Source organism: Macaca mulatta, chromosome 14 (assembly GCF_049350105.2).
Source record: "Macaca mulatta isolate MMU2019108-1 chromosome 14, T2T-MMU8v2.0, whole genome shotgun sequence".
NCBI lineage: Eukaryota > Metazoa > Chordata > Mammalia > Primates > Cercopithecidae > Macaca > Macaca mulatta.
Window position 1 is genome coordinate 3,263,675 of NC_133419.1, and position 26,146 is coordinate 3,289,820.

Sequence of the window (26,146 nt, forward strand, 5' to 3'; positions counted from 1 at the left end):
AACACCCACTGCTGACACAAAAGGGGCCCATGCTTAGAAAGAAGCTGGGCTCTGTAGAAAGACATGGCACAGAAAGAACTCAAGGAGACGCAGACTGGTGAAGAGGGGCGGTGTTTATTTAGAGGACTACGCGTCCAGCTGGACTTTAGCAGATAATGAATAACAAAGAGCTTTTCAGTGGGAGGGTGAGGTCCACAGGAGATGCCACAGATCTGGGCATGGCCGAGTGTCTGCCGCCTCCTGGGCCTCCCTGAGCTCCAGCACTGGCCAGGGTGGAGGGCAGGGGAGGGAAGATCTCCAAGGAAGAAGGGAAGGGCAGGGCGGTTTGGCCCCAGCAAGTGGAGTGAGCTTTGTGATGGGCAGCAGAGGAAACGGCTCACCCCAGGATTCCCAGTGGGGTGATGATGTGGAGCACAGGGTGAGTGGATTTTCAAGGCAAAGACGTGGCATGACCAGCGGAGCTCTGTTTCTGATTCCAGGGACTGTCATATTTCAGAGAGACACAGCTAAAAACTGCATCACAGGTCTGGGATACAGGACGGCCTTCACCTGACACCTGGGGCCAAGCATCAAATCTTACACTGGCAGCACACAGGGATGCAGCAGCTGGACTGGGAGCAGCAGGGCTTGCAGCAGCTGGACTGGCAGCAGGATGACCCACAGCCTGAAGAACAGCAGCAGGGCTTACAGCAACTGGACTGGCAGCAGCTACAGGAGCCACAGCCCCCCTTGGATCCCCCACAAGAGCCACAGCTGGAGCAGGAACAGGCTGGCACACAGCAGCACACGGGCTTGCAGCAGCAGACGGGCACACAGCAGCTGGAGCCACAGCCCCCACAGCCGGAGCCACAGCCCCCACAGCTGGAGCCACAGCCCCCCTTGGACCCCCCACAGGAGGTACAGCCCCCCTTGGAGCCCCCACAGGAGCCACAGCCCCCCTTGGACCCCCCACAGGAGCCACAGCCCCCCTTGGACCCCCCACAGGAGCCACAGCCCCCCTTGGAGCCCCCACAGGAGCCACAGCTGGAGCAGGAACAGGCTGGGACACAGCAGCACACAGGCTTGCAGCAGCAGACGGGCACACAGCAGCTGGAGCCACAGCCCCCACAGCCGGAGCCACAGCCTCCAGAGCAGCCACAGCAGCCCATGGTTCTGGTGTGCTGAGAATGGAGCAGGTAGAGGAGCAGGTGAGAGGCAGGTGCAGATGTGGAGGCCCCTGAGCCTGGGCCCTTTATATCCCTGCCCAGGGTGAGGTGTGAAGCTGGGCACATGGTCACTTCCTGGTTCCTGTTTGTGCCATTTCCCCAGGGAGATTTTGTTTGCTTTCTTGAAACTAGAAACAATCACGTTCTGTTTGCCGTGTTTTGCAGTTTTAATTCCGGCTCTGCATCTCTAATCTGACTGGCGCATGCCACACCCATGTATCATGGAAGGGACTGACTAGGGCCCCCAGGTGCCCGCTGGACCTGCCGCACATCCCCTTCCCCAGTGGTTGTCCCCACATGACTCCTGGCCATCAGGGGAATGCCTCTGAACAGCCACCAAGAGACCCGGAGAGCTTGGCCAGGAGGGGCACGCAGGACCTCATAGCTTTCACAGCTCTTAGGGCAGGAGGCTGGGATCAACTCCTCCCTCCTGGGGGGCTCCCCAACTGGGCAGCTGCCAGCAGCTGCTTTCAGGGCCTCACGCCTGAGGCTGCATCAAACCCGAGGCCACACATGTGCAGGGTGATGGGGCTGGGAGGGGCCCGACACACCTGATCAGAAAGGCAGAGCTGGCTGGGTTACTTTTCCCACACTGTTGAGAGAGACCTTCACAGGATGTCAGAAAAAGAGGGAGCCAGAGGCAGGGGTGAAGCCTGTGTCCTTGTCCAGGAGCTCCAGTGACAAATGACCACAAACTGGGGGCTCAGACAACAGGAATTTGTTCTCTCACAATTACGGAGGACCCACACCTGGGTGTCTGCAGGCTGTGCTCCCGCCAAAGGCTCTCGGGAGGCTCCTTCCTGCCTCTTCCAGCTTCCGGGCTCCGGGTGTCCTCTGGCTGTTCCTTAGCTGTGGACGCATGGCCCAGCTTCTGCCTCCCCAGCCACAGGGCCGTCCCCTGTGCTCCAGGCCTCTCTTCTCCTGCAGTCAGGTTCCTCCGGCTTCCCTCTTACCAGGACACTGAGGTCACACTCAGGGCCCATCCTGGAGTCTAGGATATCCTTCCCATCTCAGGATCCTAGACACAATCACGTTTGCCAAGGCCCCTCACATCCACAGGACCCAGGAGCCTGGATTTGGGGGCCAGGAGGGCATCAGTCAGCCAAACACAAGACGCCCTGGAGTCACCCTGGGTGCCCGTCCCTGTACGACAAGGTGGGTCCCTTGTGAACAGAGCTTTGGGTCCCAACTGGCCTCCCTGCAGAAGCCACTGCCCCTTGGGGGTGTTGGGCGAGAGGGGGCAGGCACTTGCTAGGGGTTAGAAACTTTGGGGATTTTGTGGGTCTGCTGGTACCCCACGGTCTGTGACAGTCAGACGATGTTCTGTGCAAGCTCTGCGGGGAGAGGCTAGTTACAGTGCAGGCTCCACACTCCCTCGGCACCACAACCTCTCCTCCTGCCCGCAATCCTGCTCCGGTCCCACGAGAGCCCCTATTTCCAAAAGGGAGGCCTCAGGGGACAGGTCCCTCAGCTTCTCTCACATTGATGGTCCTGATGCCAGCATAAGGGTCCATGCTGGGCCTCTGGGAGCCCAGAAACAAAAGGGAGTTTGTTTTCTAGATCATGGTCCAGCAGGAGGCCATAAACCCCCAGCGGGGAAGTGGGGCCGTAGCTGAGTGGAGATAAAGCAGTGAGTGGCGGTGCTTTCCCCACTGTTCAGGGCAGGAACTGACTAACTCTTTCTCGGTTTTTGTTTGTTTTTTGTTTTTGTTGTTTGTTTGTTTTTGTTTGAGACAGAGCCTCACTCTGCCACCCAGGCTGGAGTGCAATGGTGAGAACTCAGCTCACTGCAACCTCTGCCTCCTGGGTTCAAGCGATTCTCCTACCTCAGCCTTCTGAGTGGCTGGGATTCCAGGTGTGTGCCACCACGCCTGGCTAATTTTTGTATTTTTAGTAGAGATGGGATTTTACCATGTTGCCCAGGCTGGTCTCAAACTCCTGACCTCATGGGATCTGCCCACCTTGGCTTCCCACAGTGCTGCCATTACAGGCGTGAGGCGCCACACCCACCCTGACTAACTCTTTCCGTTCAAGGCTGGGGGTTAATATTTTGGGCCATGCAGTCACTGTGACGACTGCTTGACTCTGCCCCAGTGACCAAGGCAGGCACAGATGCAGAACCGCCCCCCGCAGCTGCGCTTCAGAGAAACTTTAGGAACAAAAGCAGGTGGGGCTGGACCCGGCCCATGGGCTGTAGCTGCCCAGGTGGGTGATGCAGGTGTTCGTGTGTGAAGATGGCACTGGGGCAGGTCCGCCTCAGCCACCCAGCGCTGTCTAAATTGCAAGACTCTTCCTGACCTGAGAACACGCCTGTAGAACTAAAACAAACAGGTTTCCTCAGAAGAACGTGAGAAGTGGGGGCTTTCCTGGGGTGTCCACAGAGGTCCACCCAGTGAGGTCACGTTGCCTGCGTGATGGGGCCTGCTCTCCACTCCCATTCACTTGGGTTCTGGGTGGACGATCTCCAGGCAGAAATGCCTCCATGGGGTTGATTTCATGCACCACAAGTGCACAAGTGTAGGAGGTCCCCAGACGAGCTGTAGGTGGCGCCACAAGGCATCTGCCTCCTCCCCTCCTGTTCATCGTCCCCAATCCTGGCCTTTGAAGTTCATGTTCACACAGACACCAACTTGCACTTAATTGCTCTGAAGCATCAGCTCATGGCCTGGCAGGATCCCATCATCGGGAATTCCATCTCAGGGGCATGGCCAATGCCACGGCAATCTCCATCCCACAACGCTGCCCCCGGATAGACCAACCCTGGACCCAGAATCCAAGAGGACCAGCCTGTTCGCTTTTCCCCACTGGAGCCTTCTCAGAGGAGAGCTTTCATCCTGACTTGGATAACTCGGGAAGTGCGGGCTTAGCTGGCCTGGAGATGGCATCCCGGCTGCCGCACAGGCCACAGAGAGCGTTTGTGGAGATTGCCCGTGGTCTCTGCATCTGGTTCACGCTCTCAGCCAGGGTAGCTGCCTCCCTGTGAGGACTGCCGTGACATCCAGCGGTGACAGCTGCTGCAGACTGAGGCAGGCAGCACATGCCAGGATCCCTCACCCCTCACACTTCCACAGTCCTGAGAGGTGGGAACACCCACTTTTCAAGGACAGGCAGCGCGGCCTGCAGGCTGTGCCCTACCCACACCCAGGGCAGCCACTCCGGTGTCTAGGCAGGAGCCGTGCAGGTGTCTGCATGAGTCAGCGGAGACCGGGAGGTTTGGGTCAGCAGCTGCCATCAGCACGGGGATGTTGTCAGTTTCACATATGAAACAGTCACCCTAGGTTCATCCAGAATCTTGAGCCACACTGAAGGTCTTCCTGCCAGCAGCTCCCAGAGTGCTCTGGTCTCTCTCACACAGTGAACATTTTGCAGCCAGTGTGTTAGCCCCTTTGCCCTGACAGCCAGGAAGCTCAAGATGTTGTAGTGAAGAAAACAATGCGCTTCTAACCATTCAACTGTGGTTTTCAATCCTGGCCTCTCCTGCCTGACAACCGCCTCCTAGCTGGGCAGGGTCAGACTCTGGTGCCATCAGATGGCGTGGCCTGGAGGTGGAGTCAGGGGACACTTGGGGCTGCCTCTTGCAGGGCTGTGGGCCGGACAGGAGCCTGGAAGTGGGTGCGAAGCCACGATCTATCCTTCCAGGGCCCCAGGTCCCCTCTTGTGGATCGGCGCTGAGATGAAGTCAGCCGGGCAGTGGGAGCCTGGCCCTCGAGGGTCCCGGGGCATTACTGGTTCTGCACAGGGCAGATCTCCAGGTGATGGTGATCAGACATTGGCCAGACAGGGCCTGTGGGGTAGGGCTGCAGAAAGCACAGGCTTTTGGGAGAGGTGTTTGCTAGTGGGCCTCAGGCCCAGCGAGGTCTTGAGAGGACAGAGAATGGAAGTGCCTGAGTGAGGGGCCAGAGCGGCCTGGGGCAGGGAGGGCAGGACCTCTCCGAGTGAGGCCCTTGGGGCTGTCTCAGGGCCTCTGTGGCCTGGTTCCAGGTGCATCCTGGCTTGGAAGCACTGGGGGAGGAGGAAGTGTAGGAAGTGGGAGTCTGGCAAGAGGAAGCCAGCTCCTGCTCAGGAGGACCCAGCTCTGTCCAGCAGGGAGCCCTGAGGGCACGGTCTTGGGCCTGAGCAAGGTGTAGGGTGAGGGGAGTTCTGAAGGGCGAGGGGGGCTCAGGCTGAAACTGGAGTGGGAACCCCAAGAGAGTGCATAAGGAACAGCGCTTCTCCCTTCTTTCACTCTCGGAAGACGGAAAGTTCACTTCTGGGCCCCAGAACTCTGCTGCCTGCTTCCAGGATCGAACACGCCGCTCACTCCCTGGATAGGCGGCCGCTGTGCTGGCACAGAGGAAAGGGCTGTGAGGGTCCCAGCGCCAGCCCCCGCTGCTTCTGGTTTCTGCGTGTTCCTTCCGAGCTCTAGACCTGCACCTCTTGTTCTTCCATCTTAGAGAACACCGGTTTGCTGATGATGACGCCTGTGTGCCTGGGAACACGTATGTGTCATTCAATGTGTTCCTTGTAGCATGATCAGTTCACAATGTGGAAATGAATGAAGGCTACCCGAACAGGAACGCTTGGAGGCTGTTTACGCGGAGCTGGCTCTGGCAGGGGGTCAGTGGTGCCACCTGCATCGGGAACTGTCGGTTGATACATTCAGTCTCTCAACACTTTATTCGCATATCATTTAAACAAATTTCACCAAATGTTTTGTGTGTATATTTAAAAAGTCAAATAATGCCAAGAGGCTTTTAATAGCTTCGCCTTGCTCAGCCCAGCCTCATGTAGGGGATGGGCATGTGTGTAACAATGCACCTTCTGCTGTTACTGGCCGGGCTCTCCGTAGGTGCTGGTCCCACCGGCTCTTGGTGTACCATTTTGAGAGCGTAGGTGTTTACTTTCTGTTGTGATGTACGAGGACTCACGTCTCCTGCACCTGTCTTTCGTGTCCTCCAAATACGCTCCCTGTGTGTGTTTTGTGAAACCACTCTTTCCATTGTTGGAATGTTTATGTGAACATTGTTCTCTGTGGAGCCACGCTGCCCATGCGGGTGACAGTTCCTTCTGACTCAGCCACCTTCTTCGGAAGCCTAGGTTGGCTTTGTTTTTTCACTTTTATCATTTGTTCTCCATGAGCCTTGATTCTCCCAGGGTTTCACTGTCTCATCTCTGCCAGGAGAGACTCCAGGCACTAAGACTTCTGTCTGGCCCTATGCACAGTGATCACAGGGCTCAGGTGAGAGGTGGCGTGGAGGGGAGGTTTAGCCAATCTGCTTCTTCAGGAGCTCCTGGGTGACAAATCTGTCCCTGAACAGCCTGTTTTCTTGGGACCTCTTTTTTCCAGAGCCCCTGTCCTCCTGATCCAAACTGGGCGGATCTGATTGGACCACACAGAGCTGTCAACCCAGGTCTCGGTCCTCGCCTCTCCTGGGCTGAGCCCCCTCCTTCTTAGAGGCTGGGCCTTCTTCCTTCTTGGTTTATGCCTTTAGTTGACAGAGAAACCCCCCACCTTGGACCCCACCCCACGTAGCTTCCTAAGTGAGCCTGGAAAGGTACAGCCAAGTTCTTGCATGCATTACTCTATCCTTTCCGTCTTTGCAGGGACTTAAACTGGGAGACTGAAAACCATGTCCCGTTCCAGCATCCAGCGCTGCTGTTGTGAAATCCAACAGAAATTCTTCCCAGCCTCCTGTCGTGTGGGGCCTGTGTTCTCTGTCTGGAAGCTTGGGGCCCTCTCTTCACTCCTGATGTGTAGATATCTCATGACGGAGGCTCATTCCATTCACTTTCAGTGATTGCACTGCAGCCCCTCTCGTGTGGAGGCTCGCAACCTTTGCCACTGGGGCTTTTTTTCTTACATAATTTCTTTGATACTCTCCTCTCTTTCATTTTCCAGTTTTTATCCTTCTGTAATTCCCATTAATCTGATGCTGAGCCTCCTTGATCAGGCCCAAGAACTCCCTTTCATAAGTATGAGTATTTTGTAATTATTATTTTTTTTTTTTGAGATAGGGTCTGGCCGTGTTGCCCAGGCTAGAGTGGGCAAGACTTTGTCCCACTTTGTCCCAGCTCCATGGGACAAAGCTCCCACACTCAGGATCGTCCTGGACCTCACCCTAGATGCCTCTTCACCTGGGGGTTCACCTGTGTCCTTGATCTCATCCTCTATAATAAACCAGTAAACATAAGCAAGTGTTTCTCTGAGTTCTGGGTGCTGTTCTAGCAGATTATCAAACCCAGGGAGGGTGGTGTTGAGTAAAGGAAAATAAAAATCTCAGGACCCCCAAGCTCCTTAGGCCAAAGGGAAAGTTAAGCCCGGAGGCTGAGTGGCACCGCCCTCTCGCAAAAGCAGCCCTGTTCCTCCACAGCCTGTGTGTTTCGCTCTCCAGGCCCAGGAAACGGCAAAGGCCTCAGGCGTTCAGGACACTGCCCCCGCAAATCACTCATAAATATGCGCCGTGCTGTTTGCAAAACCTCTCAAGACGTGTGTCCTGCCATCAACAAGGACGTGCCCGTTGTGACTTCAGGCCTGCAATCCAAGTCCATCTCCCAGAACGAAAGTCTTCCATTCCACACCGATCGTATAGATTATGAGTTTATCTTCCCAGGAGCAGAACAAAAACAAGATGACACCAGTCCCTCCTCCACCTACCCGGAGAGGTCTGCACAACTGGCTCTTCCTTTAGTCCCCTTTCTCCTCAAACGCCCACCTTACCTCATGTAAAATGCAGACTTACTGGGCACTAACTAAAGTCTCACAGGAATGCAACCATTGGCCTAACGCTTACCTGCCTCTTCCTACCTGCCTGCTTCCCTTTAAGGAAATGTATAAATACCAAACTTCCCAAAAACCTCTTTGGGAAAACAGCCACAGGTGTGCCTGCGTCTTGCATTTTTCCCAGGTGCGCCTTAAAGCAGACTTAGTAAACCCTGGTGGATAGAGAGCTTTGCCTCAGCCACTCATTTTAGGTATCAGTGTGAACCCTGATTTATAGCCCGTTGGTTAGAAGCTCCAGAGACCTGGACTAGTGATTGGCATCTGTGTTAATCTGTTTTCACACTGCCGATAAAGACATACCTGAGACTGGGCAATTTACAAAATGAAGAGGTTTAATGGACTCACAGTTCTACTGGGGAGGCCTCGCAATCATGGTGGAAGGTGAAAGGCACATCTCACATGGCGGCAGACAAGAGAATAGAACTTGTGCAGGGAAACTCCCCTTCATAAAACCATCAGATCTCATGAGACTTATTCACTATCACAAGAACAGCACAGGAAACATCCACCCCCATGATTCAATTACCTCCCACTGGGTCCCTCCCACAACACGGGGGAATTGTGGGAGCTACTGTTCAAGATGAGATTTGGGTGGGGACACAGCCAAACCATGTCAACATCTCAAATGAGGACAGTCTTGTGGGACTCAGCCCTTTGCCTGTGGGATCTGAAATGAACTCTGTTTCAGGATGGGAGTGAATCGCAGGACAGTATCAGAGAATCAGTTGGTGTGGAAAGAAGCAGACAATTGAGTGGTGTGGGGAAAACTCGCACATCAGGAATGAGAGTGGTCTGTGTGTGAGTGTAGAGAAACTACGTTTTTCTCAGATTCATACTGACAACAGAAGCGACACCACAGGTGGAAGAAAACAGAGAGGGCCTCTTTCTGGTCCAGGCAAGGGGTGGAGGCCATTTTTGTCTTTCACCTTCTTCTGTGGGTTCATCTCTCTCTTGCTTGTTGGTTCTGAGGATTATTTATTTTTTGAACAGCTCATTGACTTAAAAATATACATGTTTTAAATACAGCACTTTAAGTTTTATTTATTTATTTATTTAGAGACAGAATCTCATTCTGTTGCCCAAGTTGGAGTGCAGTGGTGCAATCTATGCTCACTGCAGCCTCTGTCTCCCAGGTTCAAGCAATTCTCTTTCCTCAGCCTCCTGAGTAGCTGGGATACAGGCGCCCACCACCATGCCTGGCTCATTTTTGTATTTTTAGCAGAGATGGGGTTTCACCATGTCCTTTTAGAAGTTCCAGGGTTGTGAATTAATGTTGACTTGTTAATTAAGTCAACATTACTTACTAAAACAGAAACTCAGAAGCAATTTCTAAAACTTCTGTGTTGTTGAGTTTTCACTTTCTTGTCACAGTTTCGTCAGGCACTCATTGTCTGCCATCCTATAAGACACTGGCTTCCCAAGCAGCCTCCAGTGCTCTGCTGTTACAGATGCCTGGGTCTGGGGGCTCCAGCCTTGCAGCCCACCTCCTCCTCCGCCGGCTCCTGCCTTCCCTCCCCACGAGTCAAACCTGCTGGACTTTGGCCGGGGCCCTCCAGCCTCCGGAACTGGGAGAAATGGTGTCTGTGGTTCAGTCCTCCAGGCTTACTCTGTGGGTTTCATTCTGGCAGCCAGAGCTGACAGAGGCAGCAGGGAAGGGACAGGTGGGTGCCTGAAGCAGAGGTCTGCATAGGGAAGTGTCACAAGGAGGCAGGAAGGAGATGTCTGTAGGATGTCTTCCAGGAGATGCTGTGGGATTTGGTGACTTGTGGGAGAAAGAAGCCCAAGGGGCCTCCCAATTCTGTGTTCTGGAAGACAGGAAAGATGGTGAGGCCCCCACCCAAGTGGATGCCATGGCTGAATTATGCCCCCTGGTTCATACGTTGGAGTCCTCACTGTGGTATCTCAGAATGGGACCTTATTTGGAGATAGCTCTTTACAGGGTGATTAGTTAAAACATGGACCTCATGGATTAGGGTGGGCCCTAATCTAATCTGTGTCCTTATACAAAGAGATAAGGATGCAGACACACACAGAGGGACGAGCACGTGAGGGTACAGGGATGGCAGCATCTGTAAGCCATGGAGAGAGGCCTCAGGAGGACCCGGCACTGCGGCACCTCGATGGCAGATTCTGGCCTTCGGACTGTGAGACAATCCACTTCTGTTGCTCAAGCCACATGGTTTGTGGGGCAGCCCTAGCAAACTCACATAGCAGGGAACAGGGGGTTCCCAAATGCCTGGGAGTGCAACTCAGTGAAAATTGTATATTTCTCTAATCACACAGAGGCTGAAACAAAAGAATCACAACGGAAACTCGTGAGAGGTACGGATCGTATTTATTTAGAAGATCCAGCCCAGGTACTTAAAGGCGAAGCCCTGGGGCAAAGAAACCAGGCCAGGTCGGAGGTAGAAGAGGAGACTGGGCACCCCTCCTCCTCAGGAGAGGATCCTGGGATCTCTAATAATTCTGAGTCCTCCAGATCAACTCCAAAAGCAATCGGAGCTCTGGCAGCTCAGGCAGGATGAAGACGAAGGGTGGAGGAGACAGGAGGTTGCAGGGACCCGGGAGAGGTGGCAGCAGGTCAGAGGATTCCAGTTTCAGCGTGTTTCCAGCAGGCTCACAGGAGGGGCCCAGGGATGTGGGATCTTGACGCCCTGAGAAGGTTGAAGTGGTGAGGTCAGGAAAGGAAAAGGGGATTCCGGGAGAATTGATGGGCAGGACCCAGCACGCCAGAAGCCCTCATGACCTCAGAGGCTGAGTGGCTGAGTACTGAGCCCTGAACACTAGGCTGCCTTAGTCCAGAGGAGGACAGGCTCAGAGACATGCTTCAGGAATTCAGGCCACAGCTGCAGTCATTCCTGGAGGCCCAGATCTGTAGGACCAGCTGAGGTTTGTGGGCAGAGCCTCAGATCTTGCACTGGTAGCACACGGGGACACAGCAGCTGGACTGGGAACAGCAGGGTTTGCAGCAGCTGGACTGGCAGCAGGATGACCCACAGCCTGAGGAGGAGCAGCAGGGCTTACAGCAACTGCACTGGGAGCAGCCACAAGAGCCACAGCCCCCCTTGGAGCCCCCACAGGAACCACAGCCCCCCTTGGAGCCCCCACAAGAGCCACAGCCCCCCTTGGAGCCCCCACAAGAGCCACAGCTAGAGCAGCAGCAGAAGGGCACACAGCGGCTGGGGCCACAGCCCCCACAGCTGGAGCCACAGCTCCCCTTGGAGCCCCCACAGGAGGTACAGCCCCCCTTGGAGCCCCCACAGGAGCCACAGCCCCCCTTGGAGCCCCCACAGGAGCCACAGCCCCCTTTGCAGCTCCCACAAGAGCCACAGCCCCCCTTGGAGCCCCCACAGGAGCCACAACTGGAGCAGGAACAGGCTGGCACACAGCAACACACGGGCTTGCAGCAGCAGACGGGCACACAGCACCTGGAACCACAGCCCCCGCAGCTGGAGCCACAACCCCCACAGCCGGAGCCACAGCCCCCACAGCCAGAGCCACAGCCTCCGGAGCAGCCACAGCAGCCCATGGTTCTGGTGGATTGAGGGTGGAGCAGGTAGAGGAGCAGGTGAGAAGCAGGTGGCAGGTGCAGGTGTGGAGCTCCCTGAGCCCCGGCTCTTTATATTCCTGCCCAGGTGTTTATACTGATCACATGAATACTGTTGTTGTTTCTGCTGTTTCACATGCACAAGTGTTATTTTTAATCTCTTCACCGTCCTATGAGCCGCCATCAGCTCAAGCCAAGCTCTACTTTCCTTGGTTTCTAAATTTGGCCTCTTCCTCATAGGCGTTTCCCTTTGTTAGAAGACACTGGGCTCCCTCTCCAGCGGGTGTCCTAGGAGTCTGGGAGGCAGTGGTGGCTTGGCTGGTGGGTGGACCATTGTCCTTGGCGCTCAGAGCTCTCCTCACTGATGCAGACCCTCCACCCCCTGGCATTGGTGTTTATGTCAACGGTGGTCATTTTGTAAAAAATAAAATAAAATAAAATAAAAATAAAATTAAAAAAATAAGCTGAAAGAAAAGGCTGTCTATAGGTTCCATCACTTAAAAACTTCCAGTATAAATATTTTGTCAAATTTGTAAAACAAAGTGTCGAAGAGCATGGATTTTAGTGTGGCCCTGGTTCTCCTTTGTCTTTCTTACCTCTTCCTCCTGTAATCAGCTCACTCCTAATGACACAGATTAGACCCACGTTCCCTTCAGGGAAGCTGGGCTCACAGAGGGAACAGAGGAACAAGACCCTTCCTAATGCTTTCGAGTTTTCCTCCATTAAGTCTTTGTAAAAATTCCACAAATCGACAGATATGCTTCAAATTTACTCTCCTTGAAGGCTACAAAAATTTTGACTAGCCACCCTCTCTAATGCACTTTTATTTTCCAAAAGATTACTTTTAATTTTGTATTGAGGTAAAATTTACATGCAGTGAAATGCCTTTTTTTTTTTTTTTTTTTTGAGACTGAGTTTCACTCTGTTGTCCAGGCTGGAGTGCAGCAGCATAATCTCAGCTCACTGCAACCTCTGCCTCCCAAGTTCAAGCGATTCTCCTGCCTCAGCCTCCTGAGTAGCTGGGATTACAGGTGTGTGCCACCATGTCTAACTAATTTTTGTATTTTTAGTAGAAATGGCATTTCACCATGTTGGCCAGGCTGGTCTCAAACACCTGACCTCAAGTGATCCCCTTGCCCCGGCCTCCCAAAGTGTTGGGATTACAGGCCTGAGCCACCGCGCCTGCACTGCATTTTTTTTTTTTTTGAGACAGTGTCTCATTCTGTCACCCAGACTGGAGGGCAGTGGTGAGATCCTGGCTCACTGCAGCCTTGGCCTCCTGGGCTCTGCACGTATTTTGAGTGTGCAGTTCCATGAGTTCTGCTAAACACGTACTTGTGTGCCCATCACCCCAACCATGACCAACTGCTCCACCCCCAGAGGTTCACTTTCACGGCCTTCCCTTCCCACCCATCACTACAGGCACAGCTCTGCTGACCGGTTCTGCCTGCTGTTGAATGTCGCAGAAATGAAATCATTAAAAATGTACTCTGGTTTCTTTCCCTCACGATGTTATTCTGTGTGTCAATGATTTGCTCTTCTTCTTCTTCTTCTTTTTTTTTTTTTTGTTGAAACAAGGTCTTGCTCTGTCACCCAGGCTGGAGTGCAGAGTGGTGCCCTCATGGCTCACTGCAGCCTTGACCTCCTGGGCTCAGGCGATCCACCTGCCTCAGCCTCCCAATGTGCCGGGATTACAGGCATGAACCACTACGCCTAGTCTTATTCTTCTTTTTTAATCACTGCGTAGTGTTTCGTGTAAAAATACTCTCGACTGCGTTCCCCCATTCTCACGTTCATAGATATTTGAATTGTTCGCAGTTTGGGGCTATGATGAATGACACGTAAACATGCCTTCCAGTCCTTCCGTACTCATGTTTTTAGTTTTAATCTTTTGGTTAAATATTGAGCACTGGCCTTGCTAGACCATAGAGTAGTGTATGTTTAACTTGCTAAGAAACGGACAGCTGTCCAAACGCTCGTGCTGCTTTCCCCTCCCCAGCGGTGCCTGGGACTGTCAGCTGCACCAGGCCTGTCAGTACCGCCCGGCAGCTTTTCAAACGTGAGGCATCGCATGGGGGTACAATCGCATCTCGTGTGGATTTTGACCTGTGTTTCTCTGATGACTAATGTTCGCAAGGATCCTTTCTTGCACTGGCCATTTTCACATCTTTCTTGTTAAAAGGTCTTGTTAAAATTGTTTGCCCATTTTATCGTAGGTTTTTTTTTTTGTTCTTTTTGTTATTGACTTATTGGAACTCTTCATAAATTCGATATCAAGAATATATGAATGAAATGCTTTGCCATATGTATGTATATATATTTACACGTGTGTTTTATATACATGTATATATGTGTGAAGGGGGCCAGCCCCTCCACACCTGTGGGTATTTCTCGTCAGGTGAGATGAGACACTGAGAAAAGAAATAAGACACAGACAAAGTATAGAGAAAGAACAGTGGGCCCAGGGGACCGGCGCTCAGCATATGGAGGACCTGCACCGGCACCGGTCTCTGAGTTCCCTCAGTATTTATTGATTACTATTCTCACTATCTCAGCAAGAGGAATGCGGCAGGAGAGCAGGGTGATCATGGGGAGAAGGTCAGCAAGAAAACATGTGAGCAAAGGAATCTGTGCTGCAAGTAAGTTCAAGGGAAGGTACTATGCCTGGATGTGCACGTAGACCAGATTTATGCTTCTCTCCACCCAAACATCTCAGTGGAGTAAAGAATAACAGAGCAGCATTGTTGCCAACATGTCTCGCTTCCCACCACAGGGGGGGTTTTCTCCTATCTCAGAATAGAACAAATGTACAATCGGGTTTTATACTGAGACATTCAGTTCCCAGAGGCAGGCAGGAGACAGAGGCCTTCCTCTATCTCAACTGCAAGAGGCCTTTCTCTTTTACTAATCCTCCTCAGCACAGACTCTTCACGGGTGTTGGGCTGGGGGACAGTCAGGTCTTTCCCATCCCATGAGGCCGTATCTCAGGCTATCACGTGGACAATATTGGCCAACACCCAGCTTTCCAGGGCAGAGGTCCCTGCAGCTTTCCGCAGAGCATTGCGCCCCTGGTTTATTGAGACTGGAGAATGGCCATGACTTTTCCCAAGCATACTGCCTGTAAACATTTTGTTAACACGGCACGTCCTGCACAGCTCTAGATCTCTAAAACCTTGATTCCGCCGGGCGCAGTGGCTCACGCCTGTAATCCCAGCACTTTGGGAGGCCGAGGCGGGCGGATCACATGGTCAGGAGATCGAGACCACGGTGAAACCCCGTCTCTACTAAAAATACAAAAAATTAGCCGGGCGCGGTTGTGGGCGCCTGTAGTCCCAGCTACTCGGGAGGATGAGGCAGGAGAATGGCGTGAACCCGGGAGGCGGAGCTTGCAGTGAGCCGAGATCGTGCCACTGCACTCCAGCCTGGGCGACAGAGCGAGACTCCGTCTCAAAAAAAAAAAATAAAATAAAATAAAAATAAAAATAAAAATATAAAACCTTGATTCCATACAACACATGTTTTTGTGAGCTCAAGGTTGGGGCAAAATTACAGATTAACAGCATCTCAGGGCAAAGCAATTGTTCAGGGTACAGGTCAAAATGGAGTTTCTTATATCTTCCTTTTCTATACAGACACAGTCACAGTCTGATCTCTCTTTCTTTTCCCTACATATGTGTATATATAATATATATGTATGTGTAAAATATAATACATAATTTTCCAGTATTTGATTTGCCTTATTATCTGAACTTCTTTTTATAGGGAAATGTTTTTGATTTTGAAGTGCAATTTAACATTTTTTTCTTTGACAGTTAGTGCTTTCTTGTGACCTTTTTGAAAACTCTCTTTCTGCTGGGCACGGTGGCTCACACCTGTAATCCCAGCACTTTGGGAGGCTGAGGCGGTCGGATCACGAGGTCAGGAGATCGAGACCATCCTGATTAACACAGTGAAACCCCATCTCTACTAAAAATACAAAAAATTACCCAGGCGTGGTGGCCTCCAGTCCCAGCTACTCAGGAGGCTGAGGCAGGAGAATGGTGTGAACCCAGGAGGCGGAGCTTGCAGTGAACCGAGATCGTGCCACTGCATTCCAGCCTGGGTGACAGAGTAAGACTCCGTCTCAAAAAAAAAAAAAAGAAAACTCTCTTTCCTAGCTTTTCCTCTAGAAGCATTAGAGTTTTGGTTTCTATATTTAGTTCTATGATGGATCTCAAGCTAATTTTTGTGTGTAATGTGAGGTACGAGTTGAGATCCATTTTTTCACATTTTCATCCAATTGTTTCAGCAGCATTTGATAAAAAGACCATCGTGGCCAGGCGCAGTGGCTCATGCCTGTAATCCAGGCACTCTGGGAGGCCGAGGAGGGAAGATAACGTGAGGTAAAGAGTTCGAGATCAGCCTGGCCAACGTGGCGAAACCCCATCTCTACTAAAAATACAAAAATTAGCTGGGCATGGTGGTGGACACCTGTAATCCCAGCTACTCAGAAGGCTGAGGCAAGAGGATCGCTTGAACCCAGGAGGCAGAGGTTGCAGTGAGCCAAGATTGTGGCACTGCACTCCAGCTTGGGCGACAAAGCAAGACTCCGTCTCAAAACAAACAAACAAACAAAGGTGGTTCTCTTGTAATAGCAGCACTTTGGGAAGCCACGTGAGGTCATGAGTTCGAGACCAGCCTGACCAACATGGAGAAGCCCCTGTCTCTTCTAAAAATACAAAATTAGCTGGGCGTGGTAGCACATGCCTGTAATCCCAGCTATTCAGGAAGCTGAGGCAGGAGAATCACTTGGACCTGGGAAGTGGAGGTTTCAGTGAGCCGAGATCATGCCATTGCACTCCAGCCTGGGCAACAAGAGCAAAACTCCATCTCAAAAATAAAATAAAATAAAATAAAATAAATAAATAAATAAATAAATAAATAAACCAACCAACCAGCCATCCTTATCCCACAGGAATCATGGTGTTTTTAATGAGAATCAGCCGACACTATGGCAAGTTTTTTCCTGTGTCCTGCTCTGCGGTCTGTATGCTGCTTCCTAATGCAAACACAGCGTCACTGTGACATTATGGGAGATTTTGAAGACAAGTATTATGAGACTTCAACTTCATTCTTCTTTTTAAAGATTGCTTTCTTTTTTTTAATTCCTTTGCTTTTCCAACGAAATTTTAGAACCAACTTGATCATCTCAACAACAAAAACATAGATGGATAAGGAGGCACATAGATGATAGATAGATAGATAGATAGATAGATAGATAGATAGATACATAGATACACAGATACATAGATGATTCTGAAGAATTGGACTATGTAATTACAGAGGCTGAGCAGCTCCACAGTCTGCTGTCCGTGAGCTGAAGGTGTCCCCTGCTTGTCTCAGGACTGAGTCTGTTTCCCCGATCACTCTGACCAGAGATTCCTGCTAAGATGCTCCCTTGGTGACCACTCCACACCCAGCCAGCATCTCTAGGCTCCATGCAGGGTCTCCCTACACTCATTATCCAAGATTCCTGGGGTGGGGGTGGGGGGCAGGAAACCATCAGGTTCTGAAAATATTCATTAGCAGCCGTGGTGCATGCCTGTAGTACCAACTACTCGAGAGACTGAGGTAGGAGGATCCCTTGAGCCCAGGAGTTCAAGACCAGCCTGGGCAACACAGTGAGACTCTACCTCTATTGAAAAAAAAAAAAGAGGAAGAAGAAAGAAAAAAAGAAAAGAATCACAAACAAGTAAACAAGCTGACCATGTATTTTATTTATTTATTTATTTATTTATTTATTTATTTGAGACAGGGTCTCACTCTGTCACCCAGGCTGGAGTGTGGTGGTGCAATCATAGCTCACTGCAGCCTCAACCTCCCAGGCTCAAGAGATTCTTCCACCTCAGCCTCCCCATTAGCTGGGACTGCAGGTGTGCACCACCATGCCCAGCTAATTTTTTTTATTTTTCTGTAGAGATGGGGTCTTGCTATGTCACCCAGGCTGGTCTTGAACTCCTGAGCTAAAGCGTTCCTTCTTCCTTAACCTCCCAAAGAACTGGATTACAGGAGTGAGCCACCATGCCCAGCCCAGGCTGACCACTTCTGAAAGTGTTCTCCACTCAAGCAGCTCACTTACTTAACAATATCACTTATTCCCACACACCCCCTCCCAGATCTCTTCCATGTTTTTGCAGAACCAGCTCTCCTAAATAAATTTTCCACAGTCGTATTTACAATGCAAATTGTAAGTAAAATTGCAATGCTTGCAAAAAAAAGAAACGTAGGATTCTGTGATGTCGATGAAAGTGACGTTGGAGAACCTCTGGTGGGAGCCAGGCAAGGCCACCGCAGTGAAGATCAGGCAGTTCACCCTGAAAGAGAAGCTGGCCAAGGAGAAAAGATAGGGGCTTCCCAACGGGGTGGATTGACCTCAAAGAGAGGCGTTTGTGAAGGATGAGAAGGAGCTCAGTTGTTTTTGCAATGTGACTCCCTTCAGCATCATTCTGTAATGGTCAACTGTGAAATGAAGGATGTTGCAGCAGGCAATCCTATGATTTTATCAAAAAATTACGCATGAAATATCCAACGCTCGATTTTCTCTTTGTTGATTTCACGGAGAGTTACAACTGTGTCCTATATCTTGCTAACTATCACGTGTCATCTGTTCATTATTAAGGAAGGTTTCGGTTTTCTTTTGCTTTCTCTTCTACCCCCCACACCCCAAGCACAGACAGCATTGGTTCTGTTGGGCCCATTTCCAATGGACGGCTGGCAGCAGGCTTTTCTCTGGTGCCCATTACTGAGGTAGGGAGGCCGTCTTTGATCTGCAGGTCACTGGGTCCTTCCTGGGCCAAACACCTCCCCTTCTTCCCTGGAGAAATCTCTTCATCACATAGCAAGACATGAATTTACCCACGGGAGCCACAGGCCAAGCAAAGAGAACGCCCAGTGAGCCATGGAGGGAGAAGTTTCCGGCATTTTCTTCTGGACCCACTGACCCCACAGCAGCCCCTCCTGCCCCACTGGCCAGGCTGGATGCAGCCACCAACTCCCTACCTGCAGTGTGGTCCACCCTCATGGAATCTCATCAAAGTGTACCCTTAAAGAGGGTTCCTTTCATTTCAGCTTTAATTGTCCTTTGCTGCTCAAAGGCCTTCTAAGTGTTATCATTTACCAGGCAGAACTGAGAACTCTGTAGCTCCCCAGATTTCTCCAGGCTTTCTAGAACTTTCCTCCTGGCTGGCAAAACCAGCTGGTTCTTTCGAGCTCACCCTGTTCTTGTAATGCTTTGATAAATGCAGCCACAACAACCCACGCAGGAGGGGCCTTGTGTTTTCTGAACTCTTTCCTTAGGGATACACGATCTGGGACAGTCTTACCAAATACATAACAACTACCTTTCTCGCCTCTGATAACTTTCCTTTCCACCCACCTCCTGACCAATAAACCAAGGTCTCAATGCTATGTTTTTGTTCTGGTTGGTTTCTGGGTCAGCCAGGATGGACCAATTATGCTGCCCACACAAGCCACCCCCACGTTTCAGTGACTTCACACGACACAGGCTTGCTTCTTGTTCACATCGCAGGCCACTGCACATCAGCTGGTGACTCTGCTCTGTGCTTCGTCACTCTGGGACTCAGTCGGAAGCAGCAGCCAGTGCTTGGAACATTAGTGGTCATGGTAGGAGAAGAAACAGAGAATTCAGAAAACTGCAGCAGGTACTTCAGACTTCTTCCCACTGAGGCAAGCAAATCACACGGTCACACCTGACTTAGAGAGGGCTCATGGAAGGGCCACTCTACCACCTGCCATCTGACCTGTTCCCAGAAGAAGAGGAGAACCAGGATACCTATAAAGAGCCCTAATTACCACCCCGTTCTGTGCTCTGTGTGGCAACACTGCCAGTCTTATAGATAGGTTTTTGGCTAAATGAGCTTAAACTTTTATTTTTTACTCTAACATATGCATTTAAGGCTATAAATTTTCCACTGATTTGGCTGCATGCAGTAAATCTGGTAGTCCCATTATTTCATTAGGGGTTACAAAATGCTAAGTTTCTAATTCTATGATTTCTTCTTTATTTATAAACTGGAATACTTCCTCTAATTTTGTTACCATAAGATAAAGTTTGTCTATCAGAGATAGAGTAAGTGCCTGATTATTTTCCTTTACTTAGTCATCTTCAAAATAATGCATTGATTCCTAGAATCCTCTACAGGCAACTAAGTTTTACCATTTGCATAGTATCTGTATTATTATTTTTTGTGTATGATTACTTACTCCTAGTTTAAACATACTTGATGTGTATCAGTCCAGTTAAGAAATTGGTGTTCAGATTGTCCTAAGTCTGTCTACAGAGAGTTTCTCCAGGTTTGCCTCTTATCTTTTTTTTTTTTTTTTTACACAGAGTTTGGCTCTTGCCACTCAGGCTGGAGTGCAATGGCACCATCTCAGCTCACTGCAATCTTTGCCTCCCAGGTTCAAAGGATTCTCCTGCCTCAGCCTCCCAAGTAGCTGGGATTACAGGCATGCACCACCACACCTGGCTAATTTCTTGTGTTTAGTAGAGACAGGGTTTCACCATGTTGGTCAGGCTGGTCTCCAACTCCTGACCTCAAGTGACCCACTTGCCTCAGCCCCCCAATGTGCTAGGATTACAGGCGTGAGCCACCTTGCCCAGCTGACTCTTTAGTTCTTTTGATGTAACTGCATTAGTCTTAGTTATCATCTCTGCTTTCTGGGATGACAAGATGTTCTAGATTCATCTTGTTCACTTCCAGCCCATTCACCAGAGAAGCCAGGTTCCAGGGAGATACAATAAACAGCATTTGAAGACAACAGTCTTGGTGCTAGGCGTGTTCACTGCTACAGGATGGCTCATTGTTTCTGAGTCTTTCAGTGGAGGAGGAAACTGTTTTTATTTGGATAAAATACATCATGATTTCATATCGATATGTCTAATTCAAATTCAGGATGACAAGGTTTTTACTTAACCTCATCAGTTCCACACCAAAAATTCCAGTTCTGATACCAACCTAATTAATGCATTTGCTTTTTCCATACAACATTCACAGCAGGATATCAACCATACTACCACTGCCACCATGACTTCTAAAAACAGCTTAGGAATTTTATTTTTGTGTTCTTTCTATGTTCTTAGGACATATCCCACCAATAAATTGCTGTGTTTCCAAATAACTTGAAATAATTCAATTCTATTAATATTGTCTTTTTTTTTTTTTTTTTTTTTTTTTTACAGAGTCTTGCTCTGTCGCCCAGAATGGAGTGCAGTGGCGCAATCTCGACTTACCGCAACCTCCACCTCCCAGGTTCAAGCCATTCTCCTGCCTCAGCCTCCCAAGTAGCTGGGATTACAGGCACATGCCACCACACTCAGCTAATTTTTATATTTTTAGTAGAGACAGGGTTTCACCATGTTGGCCAGGCAGGTCTCAAACTCCTAACCTCAAATGATCCGCCTGCCTTGGCCTCCCAAAGTGCTGGGATTATAGGCATAAGCAACCAAGCTCAGCCCTTTCAGAATTCTTAAAAGGCAATATTGGCTTGGTGTTAGGAGTGTTTATTTACAGAGGTAACGGGCTGTGTAACAACAAAGGCAATCAGAGTAAGTTGGGTACAAAAACTTCCCAAAGGAAGATGGCAGAGGTCTGGACCAGGGAAAGGAGGCAAGTCTGAACTCCCCAGAGCTTTCAGCAGCCTCTTCTGCTTCTGTGGCCCTGGTCTGAGGAACAGTTCTGTCTCCATCAGATCAATAGCTGGAAAGATCTAGGAAGAAAAGGGATCTGAGAAAAGAGGGGTCAGCCGGGAAGGAGATGAGAGGCAGGGGAGACAGCCAGCCCCATCCTAGCACCTTCCACCAACATCACCATCCACCAACATCACCATCAGACCCACACAGTCCGAAATACAAGAAAAAGAGAACAATAGCTATAGCCATAGTAATGACGCCGAACAACAGAGAAGTCAGCAAGATACGTGTTTCAGTTTGTCGGCATGGTATTTTTATTAGTTTGCAACTTTTCATTTCAGATAAAGCAGAGTGTTGGACATGCAAAGGGACTCCAAGGAAGCCTCTTAAACACCCACCTTGTTGCAGGTGGGACGCTCATGGCCAGCTGCTTCCAGCTGGAAAAGACAGGACTGCAAGTGGGTTCAGGAGCTCAGGCCTCTGAATAGACAAGCAAAGGCGAGGCTAGCAGGCGAGGGGTGATTCAACTGCAGTTGCAGTTGACTTGGGAAGAGAATTTGTTAGGAGAGACAATGGACATTGATTAGGGTGGACTCTCCTTAGGAAAAGGCAGCCAGATATGGTTCATCTTGTAGTGAGGAATGGACTCTGGGCAGTGGTTTGGGGCTCAACGATGAAGGACAGGTCACAGCTTCAGAATATGGGGTTAGCAGGACTCACATGAGGCCTGAGTCCAGAGCCTCAGATCTTGCACTGGCAGCACACGGGGACACAGCAGCTAGACTGGGAGCAGCAGGGCTTGCAGCAGCTGGACTGGGAGCAGCAGGGCTTACAGCAGCTGGACTGGCAGCAGGATGACCCACAGCCTGAGGAGCAGCAGGGCTTGCAGCAACTGCGCTGGGAGCAGCCACAAGAACCACAGATCCCCTTAGAGCCCCCACAAGAGCCACAGCCCCCCTTGGAGCCTCCACAAGAGCCACAGCCACCCTTGGAGCCCCCACAAGAGCCACAGCCCCCCTTGGAGCCCCCACAGGACCCACAGCCCCCATTGGAGCCCCCACAGGAGCCACAGCCGGAACAGGAACAGGCTGGCACACAGCAGCACACAGGCTTGCAGCAGCAGACAGGCACACAACAGCCGGAGCCACAGCCCCCACAGCCGGAGCCACAGCCCCCACAGCCGGAGCCACAGCCCCCACAGCCGGAACCACAGCCCCCACAGCTGGAGCCACAGCCTCCGGAACAGCCACAGCAGCCCATGGTTCTGGTGGATTGAGAATAGAGCAGGTAGAGGAGCAGGTGAGAGGGAGGTGCAGGTGTGGAGCTCCCTGAGGCTGGGCTCTTTATATACCTGTCCAGAGGTCAGGCATGATACAGGGTCCCTTCCTTGTGACTGTTTACACTATTTTTCCAGAGCTCTGTTTTTTCCCTCTTCGCTAGTGACTTCCTCCTGGCTCAGTTGAGCATCTACTTTCTTTGTGTGCTAAATTTGTCTTTTTCCCCATTTGTTTTGGCTCCTACAATTAATACCTCAGCTCCAGGCTGTCTGGTGCTTCCCACAAAGCCCCAGGGTGCTGGTCACCTGCTCTCTGCTGACCACATGTGACCAGTGGTCAACAGCCTCTGCCCAAGTGCTCTCATCTTTCCTGTGTTGACTCCCCCAGATAATATTAATTTTACCTTTTTAGATTTCAAAAGTTATCCAAGGTCTTTATATTTTAGTCATGCCATTTTCAGTTTTGCATTGTTCTAAAGAAATACTGGAGGCTGGGTAATTTATAAAGGAAAGAGGTTAGAATGGCTCATGGTTCTGCAGACTGCACAAGCGTGGCACCCACCTCTGCTCAGCTTCTGGGGAGGCCCTCAGGAAGCTTTTCCTCATGGCGGAAGGCAAAGCAGGAGCAGGCACACCACATGGTGAGAGTGGGAGCAAGGGGTGAGGAGGGGCCGCACGCTTGTGAACAACCAGATCTGAGTGAACCCACTCATCACCAAGGGGATGATGCTAAGCCCGTCATGAGGGATCCACCCCCATGATCCAAACACCTCCCCGCAGGCCCCTCCTTCAACACTGGAGATTACATTTCGACAAGAGATTTGGAGGGAACATCCCAACTATATCATTATACCCCGACCCCTAAATCTCATGTCCTCGCGTTGGAAAATAGAATCATCTCTTCCCAACAGTCCTCCCAATGTCTTGACTGATTCCAACATCGAGTCCAAAGTCCAAGTTCCTTCCACCTATGAACCTGTGAAAACCAAAACACATTATTTACTTTCAAGATACAATGAGGGTAGAGGCACTGGGTAAACATTCCCATTCCAAAAGGGAGAAATCAGCCAAAAGGAGGGGGCTACAGACCCCATGCATGTCTGCAATCCAGCAGGGCAGCCATTAAATCTTAAAGCTCCAGAGTAATGTCCTTGGACTCCCTGTCCCACATCCAGGGTACACTGGGGTGAGCGGTGGGCTCCTAAGGCCTTGAGGAACTCCACCCTCGTGACTTTGCAGGGTTCACCCCTGCACCTTCTCTCATGGGTTGGAGTTGGGTGCCTGCAGCTTCTCCATGCTCAAGATGTAAGCTGCCAGTGGCTCTACCATTCTGGGGCCTGGAGGATGGTGTCCTCCTTCCCACAGCTCAATTAAGCAGTGCCCCAGTGGGGACTCTATGTGGGCGTCCTGCCCCACGTTTCCCCTCTTCACTGCCCTAGTATATACCCTCTGTGTGGGCTCTGCCCCTGCATCAGGCTTTTGCCTGAGTGCCCAGGCTTTCTCATAAATCCTCTGCAATCTAGGTAGAGGATCGCAAGCCTCCTTCACTCTTGTACTCTACACATCTACAGGCTTAACACCACATGGGAGCTACCAAGGCTTATGGCTTGCATCCTCTGAAGCCAGAGTTATCTTTGGGGTCTTTTGAGCTGAGGCTGGAGCTGGAGCAGCCTATGTGTGGGGAGCAGTGCTCCAAGGCTGTGCAGGGCAGTGAGGGCCTGGGCTGAGCCCCTGAAACCATGCAGTCCTCCTAGGCCTCTAGGTCAGTGATGAGAGGGGCTGTCTCAAACACCTTTGAAATGCGTCTGAAGTCTTTTCCCATTGTGTTGGCTATTAGCACTTGGGTTGTGTTTTGTTTGTTTGTTTTGAGTCATGCTAATATCTCTAGCAGGTGGTTGCTCTGTAGCCTGCTTGGATTCCTCTCCTGATAATGCTTTTTCATTCTCTGCCACATGGCCATGCTGCAGACTTTCCAAACTTTTACACTTTGATTCCCTTTTAAATATAAATTCCAACTTTAATTCATGTATGTGCTCTTGCATGTGAGAGTACGACGTTAGATTCAGTCAGGCCACAACTTGAATGTTGTGCTGCTTAGAAATTTCTTCCACCAGATATCCTAAGTCACCACTCCTAAGTAGAAAGTTTCAGAGCCCCCTAGGGCATGAAACACAATACAGTCAAGCTGGCTGTCAAGGCATAACACATGTGACCTTTGTTTTTAGTTTCCTGCAAGTTCCTCATTTCCCTGAGACCTCATCAGGCTGGATTTCATGGTTCTTATCACTGTAATTATTTTGGACACAACCATTTCACCAGTCTCACAGGAGTTCCAACCTTTTCCTCATCTTTCTTTCTTCTTCTGAGCCCTCCAAAAGCTTCCAGTCTCTGGCCATTATCCAGTTCCAAAGTCACCTCCACATTTTCAGGTGTCTTTGTAGCAACATCTCACTCCTGGTACAATTTTCTGTATTAGGCTCTTTTTCGTGTTGCTATAAAGAAATACCGGAGACTGGGTAATTTATAAAGAAAAAAGGTTTAATTGGCTCATGGTTCTGCAAGTTGTACAAGCACGGCACCAACATCTGCTCAGCTTCTGGTGAGGCCCTCAGGGGGCTTTTACTCATGGTGGAAGGCAAAGCGGGAGCAGGCATGGCACATGGTGACAGCTGAGAAAGACAGAGCTGGTGGAGGGACAGGTGCCACACGTTTTTTGTTTTTTTTTTTTTTTTGAGATGGAGTTTTGCTCTTGTCATCCAGGCTGGAGTACAATGGCATGATCTCGGCTCACCACAACCTCTGCTTCCCAGATTCAAGTGATTCTTCTGCCTCAGCCTCCTGAATAGCTGGGATTACAGGCATGTGCCACCACACCTGGCTAATTTTGTATTTTTAGTAGAGACGGGGTTTCTCCCTATTGGTCAGGCTGGTCTCGAACTCCTGACCTCAGGTGATCTGCCGGCCTCAGCCTCCCAAAGTGTTGAGATTACAGGCATAAGCCACCATGCCCGGTCAGTGCTACACATTTTAAACAACCAGATCTTGCTTGAACTTCCTCATCACCAAGGAGATGGTGCTAAACCATCCATGAAAAATCTATACACATGATCCAAACACCTCCCAGCAGGCCTCACCAACATAAGATTTGGAGGAGGCATCCAAACTATATTACTGGGGATCACTTTTTTTTTTTTTTTAGATAAGTCTTCCTCTGTCACCTGGGCTGGATTGCAGTGATGTGATCACAGCTTACTCCAGCTTCAAACTTCTGGGCTTAAGGAATCTTCCCACCTCGGCCTCCTAGGTAGCTGGGAATATAGGCGTGTGTCACCATACCCAGCTAGCTTTTAAACTTTCTGTAGAGATGGGGGTCTTGCCATGTTGCTCTGGCTGGTCTTGAACTCCTGGCCTCCAGTGATCCTCCTGCCTTGGCCTCCCAAAGTGCTGGGATTGCAGGTGTGAGCCAGTGCACCCAGACAATATCCTTTCCTTTCCTATCCAGATAAGAATAATCTATCCTCATCTTGATGTTTGTGGGGAATCTTTTCCCCTACTCAATTATTTCTGAAAATCTCACAAGTCTCTCTGCTGTTGTTTTCTCTCTTCCCCAGACAGAGCGTTCACTCCTCTTAGGCTGCTTCTTCCAGCTTCTCAGTTGGGTTCCTTG

At 50.4% G+C, this 26,146-nt stretch overlaps 1 long non-coding RNA gene and 3 pseudogenes across 1 annotated transcript; 2 read left to right on the forward strand and 2 right to left on the reverse strand.

Annotated features, from left to right (window-relative positions):
- Window positions 1-363: 363 nt before the first annotated feature.
- Window positions 364-1,331, forward strand: LOC144334567 (uncharacterized; annotated as a pseudogene).
- An 8,950-nt stretch (window positions 1,332-10,281) lies between these two features.
- Window positions 10,282-11,974, reverse strand: LOC144334505 (uncharacterized). Its single transcript, XR_013404463.1, has 2 exons — window positions 11,394-11,974; window positions 10,282-10,965 (listed from the first exon to the last, which is right to left on the reverse strand). It is a non-coding gene; the product is annotated as an uncharacterized LOC144334505 (long non-coding RNA).
- A 2,058-nt stretch (window positions 11,975-14,032) lies between these two features.
- LOC144334568 (uncharacterized) lies at window positions 14,033-14,640 on the reverse strand (annotated as a pseudogene).
- A 3,147-nt stretch (window positions 14,641-17,787) lies between these two features.
- On the forward strand, window positions 17,788-25,643 carry LOC100427073 (uncharacterized; annotated as a pseudogene).
- Window positions 25,644-26,146: the final 503 nt, after the last annotated feature.